This window comes from Papio anubis, chromosome 1 (assembly GCF_008728515.1).
Source record: "Papio anubis isolate 15944 chromosome 1, Panubis1.0, whole genome shotgun sequence".
Classification (NCBI taxonomy): Eukaryota; Metazoa; Chordata; class Mammalia; order Primates; family Cercopithecidae; genus Papio; species Papio anubis.
In genome coordinates, this window is record NC_044976.1 from 28153542 (window position 1) to 28171797 (window position 18256).

At 42.9% G+C, this 18256-nt stretch overlaps 1 long non-coding RNA gene across 1 annotated transcript; it reads left to right on the forward strand.

The window, feature by feature from the left end:
* Nucleotides 1-1203: 1203 nt before the first annotated feature.
* Nucleotides 1204-14256, forward strand: LOC103883043. Its single transcript, XR_645101.4, has 4 exons — nucleotides 1204-1904; nucleotides 2079-2190; nucleotides 2429-2583; nucleotides 14233-14256. It is a non-coding gene; the product is annotated as an uncharacterized LOC103883043 (long non-coding RNA).
* The last annotated feature ends 4000 nt before the right edge of the window (nucleotides 14257-18256 follow it).

Genomic DNA, 18256 nt, shown 5'->3' on the forward strand with positions numbered 1-18256 from the left:
CCTGTCTCCTGGCTATCCCCAGCACCCATGGCTTCTAAAACAGGCACATTTCGAGATATTCAGGAAGAAGAAGGAAGCTGAGCCTAGATCTGCAATCTCTTACTAAAACGAAAGTGATTTACAGAAAGCTTAAGCCACAGTGCTCATGCAGCTGGCACCGACTGGGTGGCCACCCCGCTGGGCTGCAGGTAAGGAGGTGGGGGCTCAGGGAGGTTGAGAGCAGCAGAGGAGGACCCAAGCCCAGTTCTACCTGCCACTCGGCCCTGGCTCTTTTTTTTTTTTTCTTAATACTTTAAGTTCTAGGGTACATGTGCACAATATGCAGGTTTGTTACATAGGTATACGTGTGCCATGTTGGTGTGCTGCACCCATTAACTCGTCATTTACATTAGGTATATCTCCTAATGTTATCTCTCCCCCCTCCCCCACCCCACGACAGGCTCCAGTGTGTGATGTTCCCCATCCTGTGTCTAAGTGTTCTCATTGTTCGATTCCCACCTATGAGTGAGAACATGCGGTGTTTGGTGTTTGGTCTTCTGTCCTCGCGATAGTTTGCTCAGAATGACGGTTTCCAGCTATTGTTGGGGGCGCCTCCGAGGTTTTGTCACTCACTCACTCACTCACTCGCTCATTCACTCATTCCCTTATTCCTCCAGAAAACACGACTGAGGCCCCATCAGGAGCCTGGCCTCTGGGAAGACGGTCCAGTAAAGACCGCAGAGAAGACAGGCAGGGGGTCCAGAGGGGTGGGGAGGAGCTGGGCAGAGGACGGCACATGTCTGCTTTTGGGGATTGAGGGCAGAGAATGGGGCGCTCTGCTGGGAGGGGCTGAAACCCACTGGGGCTGGCTTAAATCATAGCTGGGACCTATTCCCTGGAGAGGTCTGGTGGAGCCTGGGCCTGCTGGAGGGGACCGCTCTGCCTCCTTCCCTCCCTCCCTCTCTGGTCCCAGCTCCATGTCCTCACTCTCCTGCCATCCCTCTACCTCCCTTCTTCCCTTACTCAGGTCCTACAGGCGCACTGGGCCCAGGTCCGGCTCTCGGGCCAACCCTGAGCTTATTGGTCTGCCTGGGGTCAGGTGTCTGCCCCGGTCCAGTCAGCTGTGGCAGGGGCGTGGCTGCACAACACGTGCAAGTGCGGGGCGGGGGTCATCTCCGGGTGCAGAGGGGGTGGGGGTAGGGGTGGGGGGTGGCACCCCAGGAAGGGACTGGCCGGGATCCTCACAACAGCACTTGGAGGAACTGTTTCCGTGTTAGGGATGAGGTACTGGAGACCCTTGGAAGCAAAGTGCCCGACTACCTGGGTAGCAAAGTCTGGACTTGAGCCCAGCCTGTCTGACTTCAGGTTCATGCTCAGAAGGATGCGCCATGCTGCCCTATGGCGCACCAAGCCCTGTGCTGGGGACACAGATGGAGGGCACACTGTCCTGCCCAGTGCAGCCCCATCACGAGTCAGGAAGGTCGAGCCTTCACAGTGGGTAATGAAAAGTGTGGGGGTTTGGATGGTTCCTCTATTTAGACCTTATTCTATAGATGGGGAAACTGAGGCCCAGATTGGGGCAGGGGCTTGCCTGATGTGCAAGACCCAGGTCTTCCAGGAGGAAAGTGTGAGGTGAAGGAGGGTGGTTAGAAGCTGTGGGTGGGGCTGGCTTTGTTTGTTCACAAAGGATGCAGGGGCTTGTGGATCGGACCTGGGCTACTGTTCAGTGCCCAGCACAGGCTTCAGTGGGATTCACGATCTTGTGTGTGGGCTCCAGGAGGATTAACTGGGCAGCCACGTGCAGGTGGATGGAGAGGAGAAGGGAAGAGCTACTGCCTTGAATTCAGGTCCCGTGGACATGATGTCATGCTAGGTGGTTGAAAAGAAAAATACAAGAAAGCCACAGCAATACCATCACCAACCTGGTAAGAGTATCGTTGAGCATGGAGTTCAACCTGCATTGGAGACTGGGAGCTTTTGAAAATGAAACGTTGTAAAGTTTGCATTTTGCAGGAAGAGAAAGAGGGTGAGGGCACAGTGATGGGCATAAAAGTCACTGGGAGGGACAGGAATAGCTTTTGTTTCTTATCTACTTCCAGGAATCCTATTAGGGGAGAGGACTGACAGCGACAGCATTTCCCCACTGGGGGTGGCCCCGCCTTCCTGGAGGTAGTGGCCTGATTGTCCAAATGTCCCAGAATCCTCCAGAACGTAAGTGCGCTGGGAGCAGGGACTTCTTGTATCTTGTTCTCGGTTTATCTCCAGAGCAGCATCAGATGCTCAGTAAAGATTTGGTAAATGAATGAATGAATGTGAAATCCTGTGTTTCCACCAGTGGGGGAGCTTTTCCTTCACTCTATGCTCATTCAGATCGGGGATTATGAACCCAATTTTCAAAGTAAAGAGCTCAGGTTTAGACAGGTTTAATGACTGACTCATTTCTTTACAGGGATCAACTGGGACTTGAACTGAGAACCCTGGGCTCCCAGCGTATTCTCTATTGTGTGCTAGGGGTGCTGCGCCATGCTGTGGGTCAGAGTATAGACTCGGGGCACAGGCAGACCTGGTTCCAGTCCTAACCTGCCTTTTCACAGGTGTGTCATGGTAGGTGACTTGGGCCTCAGTTGTGTTGTGAGGGTTAAGTGAGAAATGAGTATGGAGCAGGGGTCCTCAGCCTTGGCCCTACTGAGGTATTTGGGCCAGATAATTCCTCATTGTGGGGACTGTTCTGTACATCAAAGGGTGATTAACAGCACCCCATCCTGTACCCACTAGATGCCAGTAGCACCGCGCACCCCTGGATATGAGAACTGAAAATGTCTTCAGACATGCCAAAAATTTCCTCTGGGGAACAGCATGGCCCCTGCATGGGAACCGCTAGAGTGGAGCACCTAGCCCAGTGGCGGGCACAGGGGAATGTTACTTTATTATTATTATTATTAATAATATTATTATTATGATGATGATAATCAGGATGATTGTCCATGGGGGCAGGGGCCTCACCTGTCTTGTTTACTGCAGCATCCCTGCAGCCTGCCCTGGCCTGGTACATAGTAGGTGCTCAGTGCATGGGACTGCAGCCCCCAGACTCCACTGCCAGCAGCCTGGGGTCTTCTCTGTTCAGCCGGATGGCTTCTCCCTGATGCCCCATCTGCCAAAAAAAAAGCAGCAGTGGACTCTCAAGGAAGGAGCAGTTTCTTGGGATTTTCAGTCTCTCTCTCTCTGTTCCTGTTCTCACGCTCTAGTACTGTGCCAGTTGGACTCTGGCAGAGCTGGTGGTGAAATGACAGGGATCCAAGGTTTCAGGCCTTTTGCTCCGACTTTTATCCCCCGATTTCACGCAGCTGCAGCTCTCACTGCCACTCAGCTGGAGAAATGTCAGAACTATATTAAATCATAGGGCATGAGTGAGCAGTAAGATGGTACTTGTCACCACCTCTTGCTGTTTCCGAGGCTCTTGTGCCCTGACTTGGCCTGCCTTGTGCTCTGAGGGCTTCGCTCATTTCCCCTGCCCTGCTCCAGAATCACATCTGTGGAATTTGAAGTGACTTTCCTGGAATGAGACCTGGAGGAGGCAGGGTACATTGGTCCACAAGACATAGCAAGTGGTGGCCAACATGCCAGACCCAGGAGCCCAAGCCAGGGTGGTGCAGGGGCTCAGGGGCCAGCAGAACCGACTTGTTAAAGGCAGCTGACGGCTGGAGTTACTTTTCCCCCTTTAAATTGTATTAGTATATTTTAACCACTTGATTGAAGTATAACTGATATATGAGGAACTGCCCTATTTAAAATGTTCAATTTGATGTTTGACATACATATACACCCATGAAACTACCCCCACGATTAAGATAGTGGACAAATCCATCACCCTAAACTTTCCCTGTGCCCCTTGGCAATCCCCCCAGCCCACCCCAACCAACTCCCCTCTGCTGATCTGTTTGTCGCCACTATAGATGAGATTTCATTTTCTAGAGTTTTATATCAGTGGAATCATGCCGTGTCCAGTCTTTTCTTCAGACCGACTTCTTTCACACAGCGTTATACTGAAGTTTATTTATGTTGTTGTGTGTATCATTCGTTCGCTATGTTTTTAATGGTGAGTGGTATTCCGGTGTATGGATGTCCAACCATTTGTTTATCCATTCACTTGTTAGTGGGTGTTTGAGTTGTTGCCAGTTTTGGGGCTTTTATGAATAAAACTGCCATGAACATTTGTGTACAAGCCTTTGTAGAGAAAGTGCTTTCTTTCTTTGGGACAAATACTAAAGAGTGCAATGACTGGACATACGGCAGGGGCATGTTTTTTAAGTTTTTAAGACATAACATATGTACCATCTCCCAAAGCAGTATATGGCACTAGTGCATAAGTTTTAGTTTCTCCATTTCCTCACCAACATTCAGTCACGGTAACTTGACCTAATGTCTAATGACAAGGAATATCTTTTCCCTAATGTCTAATGACAAGGAATGTCTTTTCATCTGCTTACTTGTCTTCCTTGTTTTTTTTTTTTTTTTGAGAGAGAGTCTCGCTGTGTTGCCCAGGCTGGAGTGCAGTGGCACGATCTCGGCTCACTGCAAGCTCCGCCTCCCGGGTTCATACCATTCTCCTGCTTCAGCCTCCCGAGTAGCTGGGACTACAGGCGCCTGCCACTACACCCGGCAAATTTTTTGTATTTTTAGTAGAGACGGGGTTTCACTGTGTTATGATCTCCTGACCTCGTGATCTGCCTGCCTCGGCCTCCCATAGTGCTGGAATTACAGGCGTGAGCCACCGCACCCGGCCCTTTGTTGTATTTTTTAGTAAAGTTTCTGTTCAAATCTTTGGTCACTTTTTATTGAATTGCTATTCTTCTTATTATTGAGTTTTCAAAATGTGTACATATTATGAATATAAGGCCTTTATTAAATATATGGTTTGTGAGTATTTTCTCCCAGTCGATGGCTTTTTTCTCTCTCCTTTTTTTTTAAGAGCAGAAGATTTAAATTTTGATTGAGTCCAATTTGTTAATTTTTTCTTGTATGGTTGTGCTCTTGTGTTGCGTCTAACAAATCTTTGCCTAAGCCAAGGTCACACATATTTTCTCATTTTTTTTGTTTTTTGTTTTTTGTTTTTTGTTTTTCCTAGAAGTTTTATGGTTTTAGGATTTGTATTTAGACCTATATTAAATTTGGGGTTAATTTTTGTAAGTGGTGGGAGGTATGAACCAAGATTCTTTTCATTATTTTTTTTGACAGGGTGTCATTCTGTCACCCAGGTTGGAGTGCAGTGGTGTGATCATGGCTCACTGCAGCCTTGACCTTCTGGGCTTAAGTGATCCTCCCACCTCTGCCTACCAAGTAGGTGGGACTACAGGTGCATGCCACCAGGCTGGGCCAATTTTTGTGGGTTTTTTTGTACAGACAGGGTTTTGCCATGTTGCCCAGGCTAGTATTGAACTTCTGGGCCCAAGAGATCCTCCCACCTCAGCCTCCAAAAGTGCTGGGATTACATGTGTGAGCCAAAGTGCCCGGCCAAGATTCATATTTTTGCACATAGACATCTGATTGCTTCAGCATAATTATTGAAAAGACTATTTTTTCCCAGTGAATTATCTTTGCACCTTTATCAAAAATCAGTTGTCTCTATCTGTGGGTCTATTTCTAGACTCTGTTCTGTTCCGTTGCTTAATTTGACTATTTTTCCATCAACACCACACTATCTTAATTATTGTAGTTTTATAATAAGTCTTGAAATCAGATAGTGTTAGACCTCTAATTTTTTCTTCTTCTTTTTGGCCATCTAGGTCCTTTGCATATCCATAGGAATTTTAGAATCAATTTGTCGACTTCTATTGAAAAAAAAAAGACTGTGGGGATTTTGCCTGTGATTGCATTGACTCTATTGATCAATTTGGGAAAAAACTGACATATTTACAATATGGAGTCTCCCAACCAAGAATACGGTGCCTCTGTGCATTGGTCAGGTCCTCTTCAATTTCTCAGCAATGTTTTGTAATTTTCAGAGTTCAGTTTTAGCACATCTTTTGACAGATGTACTCCAAGTTTATATTTTTATAGTATTGTACATAGTGTTTTTAATTTTAATTTCTGGTTTTCATTGCTAACATATAAAAATACAGTTATTTTTCATATATTGATCTTTTACTTTGCAACCTTGCTAAACTCACTTATTCATTCTAGTAGCTTCTTCTATAGAGTCCATTATATTTTCTATAGAGGCAATTATGACATCTATGAATAAAAGCAGTTTTTATTTTTTCCTTTTCAATCTGATTGCTTTTGTTTCTTCTTCTTGCCGTATTTCTTGCCTAGACCAGTACACATTTGTATAGATGTGGTGAGAGCAGGCATTTTTCTCTTCTTCCTGCTCTTATACTATTTTACTGTTAAGAATGATGTTAGCTATGGGTATTTCATAGATGCTCTTTGTCAAGTTGGGGAAGTTCCTCGTTTGCTAGGATCATTTTTCTAATTAATATTGAATTTTATTTAGAAAGTTTGACATCTATTGTAATGATCATATGGACATTTCCTTTTTCAGTTTCTTAATGTGAATTACATAGTTTGATTTTGAAATGTTAAACTAACCTAGAATAAACCTCACTTGATCATGATGTATTACCCTTTTATTATTATTGGATTTGGCTTGTTAAATTTTTGTTATGAAATTTTCTGTTTATGTTCACAAAGGATATTGGTCTGTGGATATTTTTTTTGTTAATGTCTTTGCCTGGTTTTGTTATCAGGTTGATGTTGGGCCTATAGAATGAGTAAAGAAGTGTCTCCTCCTCTTTTAATTTCTGGAAAAGTTTGCCTATGCTTGGTGTTATTTCTTCCTTAAATAATCAGTTAAGTTCTGTAGTGAAGCCATTTGGGACTGGAGTTTTTTGTGTATGGAGAAGTTTTTAATTAGAAATTCAACTTAAAAATTATCTACCGTGTCTACTTCTTGATTGGACTTTGGTAGCTTGTGTCTTTCAGGGGGTTTTCTGATTTCATCTAAGTTGTCCAATTGATTGGCATAAAGTTGTTCATGATTATCCCCTCATTATCATTTTTGTATATTCAGAATCTTTACTATGTCTTGTTTCTCAATTCGATGTTAGTAATTTTCATCTCCTTCCCTGCTCTCTTGCTCTCTCTCATTTCTAAACTGTCTGTCTAGAGGTTAATCAATTTTATTGACTTTCTTGAAAAATCAGTTTTTGGTTTTTAATGATTTCCTGTGTCAATGTTCTGATATCTATTTTGTAAGTTTCTGCTCTGTCCTTTACTCTTCCTTTTTTCTGCTGAGTTTGGGTTTAATTGGTCTTTTCTCCCTTAGTTTCGCAAAATGGAATTTAAAGTCATTAATTTGCAATCTTTTTCTTTTCAAATACAGATGTTTAATGCTATAGTTTCCCCGAAGTAACATTCCCCAAATTTTCATATGTTGTGTTTTTATTTTCATTCATTTCAAAATACTTTTACATTTCTCTATTGATTCCTTCTTCAAGTCATGGGTTACTTACAAGTGTGTTATTTTAATTTCCAAATATTTGGGGGACTTTCTCAGATAGCTTTCTGTTATTGAATGTATTTACATGGAGATCAGAGAATATATTTTGTATATCTTGAATCCTTTTACGTTTATTGAGGCTTGTTTTACAGCCCAAGGTCTGATCAATATTATAAAATGTTCTATGTCCACTTGAAAAGAATGTACAATCTGCTGTTGTTGGTTGTAATGTCAGTTTAGGTCAGTTGAGTTAATAGTGTTGTTCAAGTCTTCTATATTCTTACTGACTTTCTAGCTATTTACTTTAATCGGTAATTGAGAGGAGGGTATTGAAAGGTCTCATTATAATTTTGCATTTGTCTATCTTAGAGATGGTATTTCTGGGTCATTTGGCAAGGATGTGTTTAGCTTGTCAAATCATTTTCCAGAGTGGCTGAACTATTTTGCATTCCCACCAAAAATGTATAAAAGTTCTAGATGATCTGTTTCCCTGCTAGCATTTGGTATTTTATTTGAGCCATGCCAATGGGCATGTGGTGGAATCTCACTGTGGTTTTAATTTGTATTTCTTTCATATCCAGTCCTGTTGAGCATCTTTCCATGTGCTTATTTGCCATCTGTCTATGGTCTTTCATTAAACATCTCTTCATATCTTTTGCCCATTTTCTAATTGAATTGTTTGTTTATTTAACTGTAGAGTTTTGCGAGTTCTCTATATATTCTAGACATCAGTCCTTTGTTGGATAAGTGTTTTGCAAATATTTTCTCCTACTCTGTAGTTTGTCTTTTCACCATTTCGATGAAGTTTTTTGAAGAACAAGAGTTTTTAATTTTGATTAAATCCAATTCATCAAATTTTCCCTTTATAAATTGTACTTTTGGTTTCAAGTCTGAGAACTCTGCCTCACTCTAGATTGTGAAATTGTTTTTCCCTACGTTATGTTCTAAAACTTTTATAGCTTTGCATTTTACACTTAAGTCCATGAACCGTTTTCAGTTAATTTTGTATAACATGCGAGACTTAGCATGAAGTTCTTTTTTTTTCTTTTTGGCCTATGAATGTTCAATTGTTTCAACAACATTTGTTGAAAGGGCTATTTTTTCTTCATTGAATTACTTTTGTACCCTTGTCAAAAATCAGGTGGTCGTATTTTTGTAGGTCTATTTCTGAGTTCTCTGGCCTGTTCCATTGATCTGTATGTCTATTGTTCTTCAAATATCTTTCCCCACATTTTAATTATTTGTTTTCTTTTCTTATTGTTGAATTTTGAGAGCTCCTTATATAGTTCGCATACAAATTCTTTGTTGTAGATGTCGTTTGCAAATATTTTCTTCCACTCTGTAGCTTATCTTCATTGTCTTGATAGTCTGGTAAAACAAAACTTTTAAATTTGATGACATCCAATTTATCGTTTTTTAATTTTATGGACTATGCTTTTGGTGGTGAAGAGTTTGCTAAGAATCTGACGTGACATTCTAAAAATTGTACAGTTTTATGCTTTCTGTCTTTATCTATAATCTATTTTTGAGTTAGCCTTGTATAAAATGTGAAGTTTAAGTCCAGGTTATTTTGTTTAATTGTTTATGGATGACCAATTTTTATACCACCATTTTTAAAAAATGCTATCCTTTCTCCATTGAATTGCTTTTGTATCTTTGCCAAAGATCAAGTGGTTGTATTTAAGTTTATTTCTGGGTTATCTACCCTGTTCCATTGATTTAATATGCCTGTCTTTTTGCCAGTATCACATTGTCTTAATTACTGCAGCTTTATAATGTCTTAAAATCAAGATGTGATTCCTCCAACATTGTTTTTTATTTCCAAAATTGTCTGTCTATTCTAGCTTCCTTTGTCTTTTCATATAAATTTTAGAACCAACTTCTCTATATATGTAAACAATTTTTCTTTAACTTTTGATTAGTATTGCATTACATCACTTGGGGTTATCTTCCAATCTATGAACATGGCATGTCTTTTCATTTATTAAAGACTTTAAAAAATCTCTTTCAACAGCATTTTGTAGTTTTTAGCATATAAATACTATGCATGTTTTGCTATATTTACACCTAATTATTGCATTTTTCTTGGGGCTATTGTCAATAGTATTATGTTTTCAAAAAAATTTTCACTGGATATAAAGTTATATGTTAATCATTTGTGTGTGTGTGTGTGAATTATCTTTCAAAAAATAAGAAAAGATCTTACATTTCTGGTGCTCTTTATTTCTGTGTGTGTAGATACATATTTTCATCTGATACCATTTTCCTTTTGTCTGAAGGACTATCTTTAACATTCCTGTATTGAGGATTTTTACATGTCTGAAAAAAGTTTTTATTTTACCTTCATTTTGAAAGATATTTTAATGGTTATAGAATTATAGGTTCACAGAAATTTCTTTCAATACTTTAAGAATGTTGTCTCACTTTCTTCTTGCTTTTATCGTTTCTGAAGAGAAATAGGTTGCCATTGTTATCTTTGTTCCTTTGTACTTAAATTTTTTTTCTCTGTCGGCTTTTAATATATTCTTTTTATCACTGGCTTTAAGAAATTTCATTATGACGTGCTTTTTATCCTTTTTTTTGTGTGGGAATTTGTTGAGATTCTTCAATCTCTGGGTTTACAGATTTTACCAAATTTAGAAAATTTTCTGCTATTATTTCTTCAAGTATTTTTTTCTGCTCCAACCCTTTTGTCTTTCCCCTCTGGGGACTTGAATGGCCATTATATCTACCTGCTTGAAGTTGTTTCACAGCTCACAGATGCTCTTTTCAGTTTTGTAAAATTCTTTTTTCTCTCTGTATTTTATTTTGTATAGTTTCTATTGCTATGCCTTCAATCTTAGTAATCTTTTCTTCAACATAGTATACTTTTTATCTCAAACACTGTAGTTTTCATATCTTGAATTTTTATTTGACTCTTTTTTTTTTTTTTTTTTCCTGAGATGGAGTCTTGCTCTGTCGCCCAGGCTAGAGTGCAGTGGCACAATCTCGCCTCATTGAAACCTCTGCCTCCTGGGTTCAAACGATTCTCCTGCTTTGGCCTCCTGAGTAGCTAGGATTACGGCACCCACCATCATGCTTGGCTAATTTTTATATTTTTGTAGAGATGGGGTTTCACCATGTTGGCTAGGCTGGTCTTGAGCTCTTGCCCTCAGGTGATCCACCTGCCTCGCCTCCCAAAGTGCTGGGATTGCAGGTGTGAACCACTGTACCTGGCCTTGTTTGGCTGTTTAAAAGACATTTTCTATGTCTCTACCTAACTTTTTGAACATATAGAATACAATGTTAAGAGTAGTTTTAATGTCCTTGTCTGCAAATTCTAACATCTCTGTCAGTTTAGGGTTAGTTATAATTGATTGATTTTTCTCCTCATTGTGGGTCGTATTTTCCTGCTCTGTATACCTGGTAATCTTTAATAGGATGCCAGATATTTCCAATTTTACCCTCGTCGGGTGGTGAATATTTTTGTATCCTTATAAGCATTCCTGAGCTTTGTTCTGGGACCTAATTAAGTTGCCTGGAAACAGTTTAAGTCCTTCAGGTCTGTCTTTTAAGAATTGTTAGGTGGGACCAGAGCAGCGTTCAGCCCAGAGCTAATTTTCCCTACTCCCAAGGCAAGATTCTTCTAAGCACTCTACTTAATGCTCAGTGAATTAGAATATTTTCCAGTCTAAATAATAGGACCAGCTCTGTCCCCAGCCCAGTGCAAACACTGGGAATGGTTCTCTCCAGTCCTCTTGAATTATTGTTTCCCAGTCTCAGCTCTTTCCTTCACACATGTATGCCGATTGGTGCTCAGTGAAATACTCTCCGAGGATCCTCTGCAGATTCCCAGAGCTCTTCCTCTGTGCAGTTCTCTCCTCTCCAGTGTTCTGTGCTATGAAATCTAGCTGCCTTATTCTGCCAAAATTTCAGCTTCATCTCCTTAATTCAGGTGTCTCCTAGCTTCACCTGGTTCTCCCTTCTCATGCTGTGAAACCCTCAAGTCTGTAAGCCAGAGCAGCCATGGGCTGACCTTATCACATTCCTCTCCCAGGGATCACTGATCATTGCCTGAAGTTCAGTGAATTGAAAACTGTTGCTTCATTTATTTTGTAACAAGGTCTGGAGGATAAATTTAGAACCTGTTACTGCACCCTGGCAGGAAGTGGAAGTCTGGCACCTGGGTTTCCTGGCTGCTGTGAAAGGGCAGGGCAGGTCTCTCTCTCCCTTTCCAGAACTGAACAAAGTTAACATCTTCAACGCTCCATTAGTCATTGGCTTTGAATCTTGTTCCTACAAGTGTGTGTCTTCTTGTGGGCCATTCACAGGAACGGAGTTTTTCATGAATGATATTGCACCTCCTCACGTCTCAGATACTGTGGATTTTTAAAGGTCCGTCATCAGTTTAGTAACAGTTTTTTGGTGAACAAGAGATTTAAAGGTTTATCATTAGTTTAGTAACAGGTTTTCAGTGAACAAAAGACAAGAAATGTATTTTTTCAATTGTAAGACACATTCCACTCTTCCTAAAAAACAGATTTTATTTTTTAGAGTAGTTTTAGATTCACAGCAAAATTAAGCAGAAGGGACAGAGACATCCCATATACTCCCTGCCCTGATATGCACAGCTTCCCAGGTTATCAAAATCCCACACCAGAGAAATAGATTTGTTACAACTGATGAACTTACATTGACACATCACTATAAGCCAAAGTCTATGGTTTACCTTAGGGTTCACTCCTAGTGATGTACATTGTATGAGTTTAGACAAATATATAATGACATGCATCCACCATGACAGTATCATACAGAATAGTTTCACTGCCCTAATCATCCTCTGTGCTCCACCTATTCTCTGTGCTCCCTCCTTCCACCCCAACTCCTGGAAACCTCTGATCTCTTTACTGTCTCCATAGTTTGCCTTTTCTAGCATGTCATATAGTTGGACTTGTACAGTATGTAACCTTTACAGATTGGCTTCCTCCACTTAATAACATGCATTTAAGTTTCCTTCATGTTTTTTTTTTTTTTTTTCATGGCTTGATAGCTCATCTCTTTAGCGCTGAATAATATTCCATTGTCTGGATATGAAATGGTGTCATCTGTCTCAGGAAATACCTGAGGTTTGTTGTCCCATGCTAAACAAATCGAAGATGTGGACACACGAGTGAGTTTAAGAGCAGAAAGTTTAATAGGCGAAATAAAGAAGAGAGCTTCCTTGTGCAGAGGAAGGGGTCCCGAATGGGTTTCTGGGTTTGGGGTGAGATGCGTTTGGTTTTATAGATGAGCTTGAGGAGGTGGTGTCTGATTTACATAGGGCATAGTGGATTGGTTGGACCAGGTGTGCCATTTACATAGCTTGTGAGGAGGCTGGCCATCCCATCCTAATCTTTTATTATGTAAATGGGATTTTTACCTGGCTGGTGCCATGTTGCCTGCTTTGCTTTGCACACGTGGCAACAAAGAAAAGGGAAGAGGGAACCCTCATGTGAAGTATATCTGACTTCCAGGTTTCCCTTTACTATTGGAACGACTGCTGGCGTTCACCTCTGCAGGCTGCCAGCTTGCTCATCTATGCTTGCAGCTTGATTTTTCAGGCCGCTTTCTGTTAGATAAGAAATGATTTGGGGGCTACTTTTTATTAAAAGAAAAACCTTACCAAGGACTCCTTTACCTTCCCTAACTGCCTAAGTAATTTCTTTTTAGCCCTGTATCAGACCTGCCAGTTTATTTAGCCATTCACCTACCGAAGGACACCTGGGTTGCTTCCAAGTTTCAGCAATCATGAGTAAAGCTGTTATAAACATTCGTGTGCAGGTTTTTGTGTGGATCTAAGTCTTCCGCTCCTTTGAGTAAATACCAAGGAGCATGATTCCTGGATGGTAAGTGTATGTTTAGTTTTGAGGGGAACTGCCAAACTGCCTTCCAAAGTGGCTGTACCATTTTGCATTCCCACCAGAAATTAATGAGAATTCCTTTTGCTTCACATCCTCACCAGCATTTGGTGTTGTCCTTGTCCTGGATTTTGGCCATTCTAATAAATGTATCATGGTAGTTCGTTGTGTTAATTCGCATTTCCTTGATGACATATGATATGGCGCATCTTTTCATATGATCATTTGCCATCTTTATTGTCTTTGGCAAGGTGTCTGTTAACGTCTAATGGGCTATTTGTTTTCTTGCTGTTGCTTTAAGATGTAGACCAAAATTAAGATGTGGAGGGAGAAATAATTTCATACAAGTTTATTAGAATTACATTTGAGAATCAATCCAGGAAGACACACCAACAAAGCTAGGTGTGTTCCCAAGTCTGTTACAAGTTGGAATGCTTTTGTAAAAAAGTTTAGGAGAAGGGAGGGTACTCCATATCAGAGTTGTCCCTTTCGGAGGGCAGAATACAAAATTTGTCATCATTGGCTACAGATGCCACATACAAGCTAAGAAGTTTTATGTAGAAGACAATCAGTAAAATTTCATGATTCAGAAACAAATCAGTGTCCTTTTCAATGTCAGTAGGTTATGTATTAATCTGTCAACAGTTTGAGGAAGTAACAATAACATTTGAGGGACTCACAAGTAAGATTCTTTTTTTTTTTTTTTTTTTTTCTGAGATGGTCTTGCTCTTTCATCCAGGCTGGGGTACAGTGGCAGGCTCATGGCTCACTGCAGCCTTGACCTCCTGAGCTCAAGCAATCCTCCCACCTCAGCTTCTCAAGTAGCTGGAACTACAGACATGCACCACCATGCCCATCTAATGTTTGTATTTTTTGTAGAGATGGATTTTTGTCATGTTGCCCAAGCTGATTTCCAACTCCTGTGCTCAAGTGATCAGACTGCCTTGGCCTCCCAAAGGGTTGGGATGACAGGCATGAGCAATCACACCCAGCCTTCTCTGTATATGTTGAATAACAGCTATTTATGAGGTATGTCTGTTGCAGATATTTTTTCTCAATATATGGCTTGTCTTTTCATCCTCTCTACATTCTATTTTTTAGAAATAGGACAATGCAAAAAACATCTTAAGGAAATGCAGAATTAATAGCTAATATATTTGAGGTGTCCACTCTATGTCAGGCCCTGGCTCACAGCTTTGCAGGCATGATCTCATTTAATTCTTCCAAGGACATTGTGAGTTGGCTGCTATTATGCTGTGCCTTTGAAAGATGAATAAGTGAGGCTCAGAGGGGTTGATCTCATGCCCAAGCTACCCTAGCTAGTCAGTAGCAGAGCTGGGACTGGAGATCAGGATGGCTGGGCGCCCCCAAAGTCGAGGTGTGCAAACACTGGGTCCTGGAACCCTTGGGTTGGTCAACACACAGGCACAGAGCTGAGGCCCCAGAGCAGACGCAGGTCACCCTGGAGCGAGCTCACCCTCCTTCCTCTCCCATGCCTGCATCTCCTGGGCTCAGTGCAGATGGCCGTCTCCCTAACTCACGCCTTGCTCTGTCGAAGTTCATGTCTTGGCAGTTGACTGCTTCTGGAATTGGGGAAAGACAAAGAAAACAAACATGATTTAATTTTTTAAATGACACCTTTTTCCTTCAGATGAAATTGTAGTTCTCTGAAGTGTAGTGCTTTATTTTCTTGACTTCAGAAGAATATGTCTCATTTTTTGTGGTGAATCTTAGGAGATCCGTCTTGCAGTATGGTGGGAGGGGCCTGGGGTCCTTACTAGACCTGCCCCCTCCCGAGTTCTCCTGGCTATCAATCCGACAGGGCAGAGGGGTATCTACTGAGGCACTGAGTGTGCCCAGCAGGTGTCGTCCTGCACCTGCTGGAGGGGTAGCCCCAGGAAACTAAAGGAGCCCTGGCCTCGAGTGGGAGAGGGAGGCTGAGATCTTGACTCAGCAGCTTCTTCTCTGCACTGCCAGTGACCCAGGCCCTGTGCTGCGCCTTCGCTGTGTTAAATCATTGAATCCCCCTGCGTGCTCTGTGGCATAGGTGTCATTACTATCTCTGTTTTACAGATAGGGAAACTGAGGTGCAATTTACTTGTCCAGGGTCAAATAGCCGCTATGAATGGAGCAGGAGACGAAACCCCAGGCTGGGTGCGGCTGAGGGCTCCTGCAGTGAAGATGAACTCGAGCCTCAGCGACTGACCATCCTGTAATGCGGCCTCAGCTCCCTCACTTGTAAAACGGAGAGGGTGACACTTCCTTCGGGGTTGGTGGACAGGGAAGATCAGCACAGGGCCCCTGGGTGCCTACACCTGCCAGGGCCTGGGGGCTCCTAAGGGCAGCCTTATCCAACCCCTTCTGTTCCTCTCAGGATAAGTGTCAGTGGCTTTAGTCAGCGCCTGGAGAGGCTGGGCGAGGTAGGCCACACCAGGTCAGAGGCAGGGCAGGGGAGGGCAGAGTCTCCTGCTTACACCTCCCTCCCCTGAGACAGCCATAGTGGCTAACTCAGAAACGGCCACACAACGTGCTGAGCCTCCACCCAGCTCACAGTGAGTGCTCAGTCAGGGTTGGCTATGTTTGCCCTTTGTGGAGGGCTTTCAATGTAAACTCTGCAAGAGGGTTTTGTGCTTTGTCCATTGCTGGTGTGTTTCCACTGTGGATCCTCAGCCGGGCTCAGACCCTTCCCTGCCTGGCTCAAGGCGGTGTCTGCAAATCCTGCCTGGAGCCTCCCTCCTGCTCTTGGCAGCTCAGGAAAGTCCATTGCTGGCGCCAGGGGTACAAATGTGGCTGAGCTGCTGCCTCCTGTGCATTGTCACTGAGGCACTGGGGTCCATCTCCCTGTCTCTGTCTCTATCATTCTCTCTCTCACACATAGTAACACACACAAACACATACATACAGGCACTCACATACATCCATGCACACACGACACACACACACACACCCATGCACATACACTCACATACACATTCACACTCACACATTCATATGCAGACACACACGTACACATTGATATGCAGACACACACATCGCATATTATTCACACACACTGCATTTCATATACACATTCACATTATATGTGCGCACACATGCACTCACACACACATATGCACACAGACACACACACCCATGCACACACTGACATACTCTCACAGCCATGCACACTCACACACACATTCACACACATATGCACACTCACACACACATGGACTCACACCCATATACACACACACATACACACATTGTGCACTCACACACCTATACCTCACATACTCCACTCTCACACCACACATATAGGTATTTCATGTATATATATAGATTTCTTTACATACTTGTATTTTCATATATTCACACACATTAACACACATTCATATATACACTACACATGTACACACATTCACACACACACGCACACACACATGCACACATGTACATATTCTCACACGCACATACATTCACAAAGATGTGTATAGAAACAAGCAGTCACACACACACTCAAACCAGACAACACCCACACACACGCACAATGCACTTGCTCTTACACTCACCCACCCTGCAAACACACATAAAATTCCCCCCCACACTAACACACTCACACACATGCTCATGCACATACACATGCTCACATGCACACTCACATGCCCACCCGCCACATTCAAACATACACACTAACACACATATGCTCACTCACATTCACACATGTACTCACATGTACTCTCACACACATGCACACTCACATTCACACATGCACTCACACATGTACACACACGCACACTCACATTCACACAATACGCAGTCACATGTACATACGCACACACATTCACACAACACACACATGCACACACACATGTACACATTCACACAACACACTCACATACACACAAATGCACACTCACATTCACACAATACGCAGTCACATGTACATACGCGCACACATTCACACAACACACGCACATACACACACGCACACTCATTCACACAACACTCACACATACACACATGCACACTCACATTCACACAACACACACTCACATGTACACACTCCCACGCACTTACACACACATGCACATGCAGCGGGATCTGAACTTTTCCATCTGTGGAATGCCCCCACCCCTCCCCGCATGGTTTTCTGGCCTTGAGACCGGGCAGAATCATTGGCCAGGAACCCAGGGGCTCCAGGAGGCACCTTCCTCCTTGCATGAGCCTCTCTCCTGGGTGATTCTTAGTGACTACTTGGTGCCCCCTTTCTTGAAAATGGGAGATGCTGCCATGGGGGAACGAAGCACCTGTCCTCCCCCTCTTCAGCCCCTCTCATGCTGCAGAGACAGAGCAGATTTCCAGGGTCTATCCTGTCAGTGGTTTTGATGTGTGAGGGGCACAGACCCCACATAGTGGCTGGACTCTGGTGGGAGACAGAAGGTGCTGGCGGGGAGGTAGAAGGCCCCAAAGCCATTCATCCCTCCCTTCCACATGTGATTCCCCAAAGGGCTGTCTCCGTTGGGGAGATCACAACCTCCACGGGATGCCTGAGTTTCCCTTTCCCTGAGCTGTGTCCACTGTGATTTCTTTTTGGTCTGCACTCTCCGTATTCTTCAAGGGCATCTGGTCTAGGCATCTCATTTCTGCCCTGAAGAATGAAGCTCAGAGAGGGGCAGTGACCTGCCCTAAGCCACACAGCACGTAGGGGCAGTTTCAGGACCATGGCATGGACCTCTTGACTCTGGCCTGAGTCTTTCCTTGACTCTGGCTGATTGCGACAACCCAGCCAAAGAAAGCGTGCTCTGGGCTGTGTGGTCCTGGGCAGCCGGTGTCAGTGCTGGGACAGCCTCAGTGCCAAGCAGCCTCTTTTGTCTCAAGCCTGGCTTTTGTTTCTTTCTCTTAGGGATTCCAATTTGGGGAG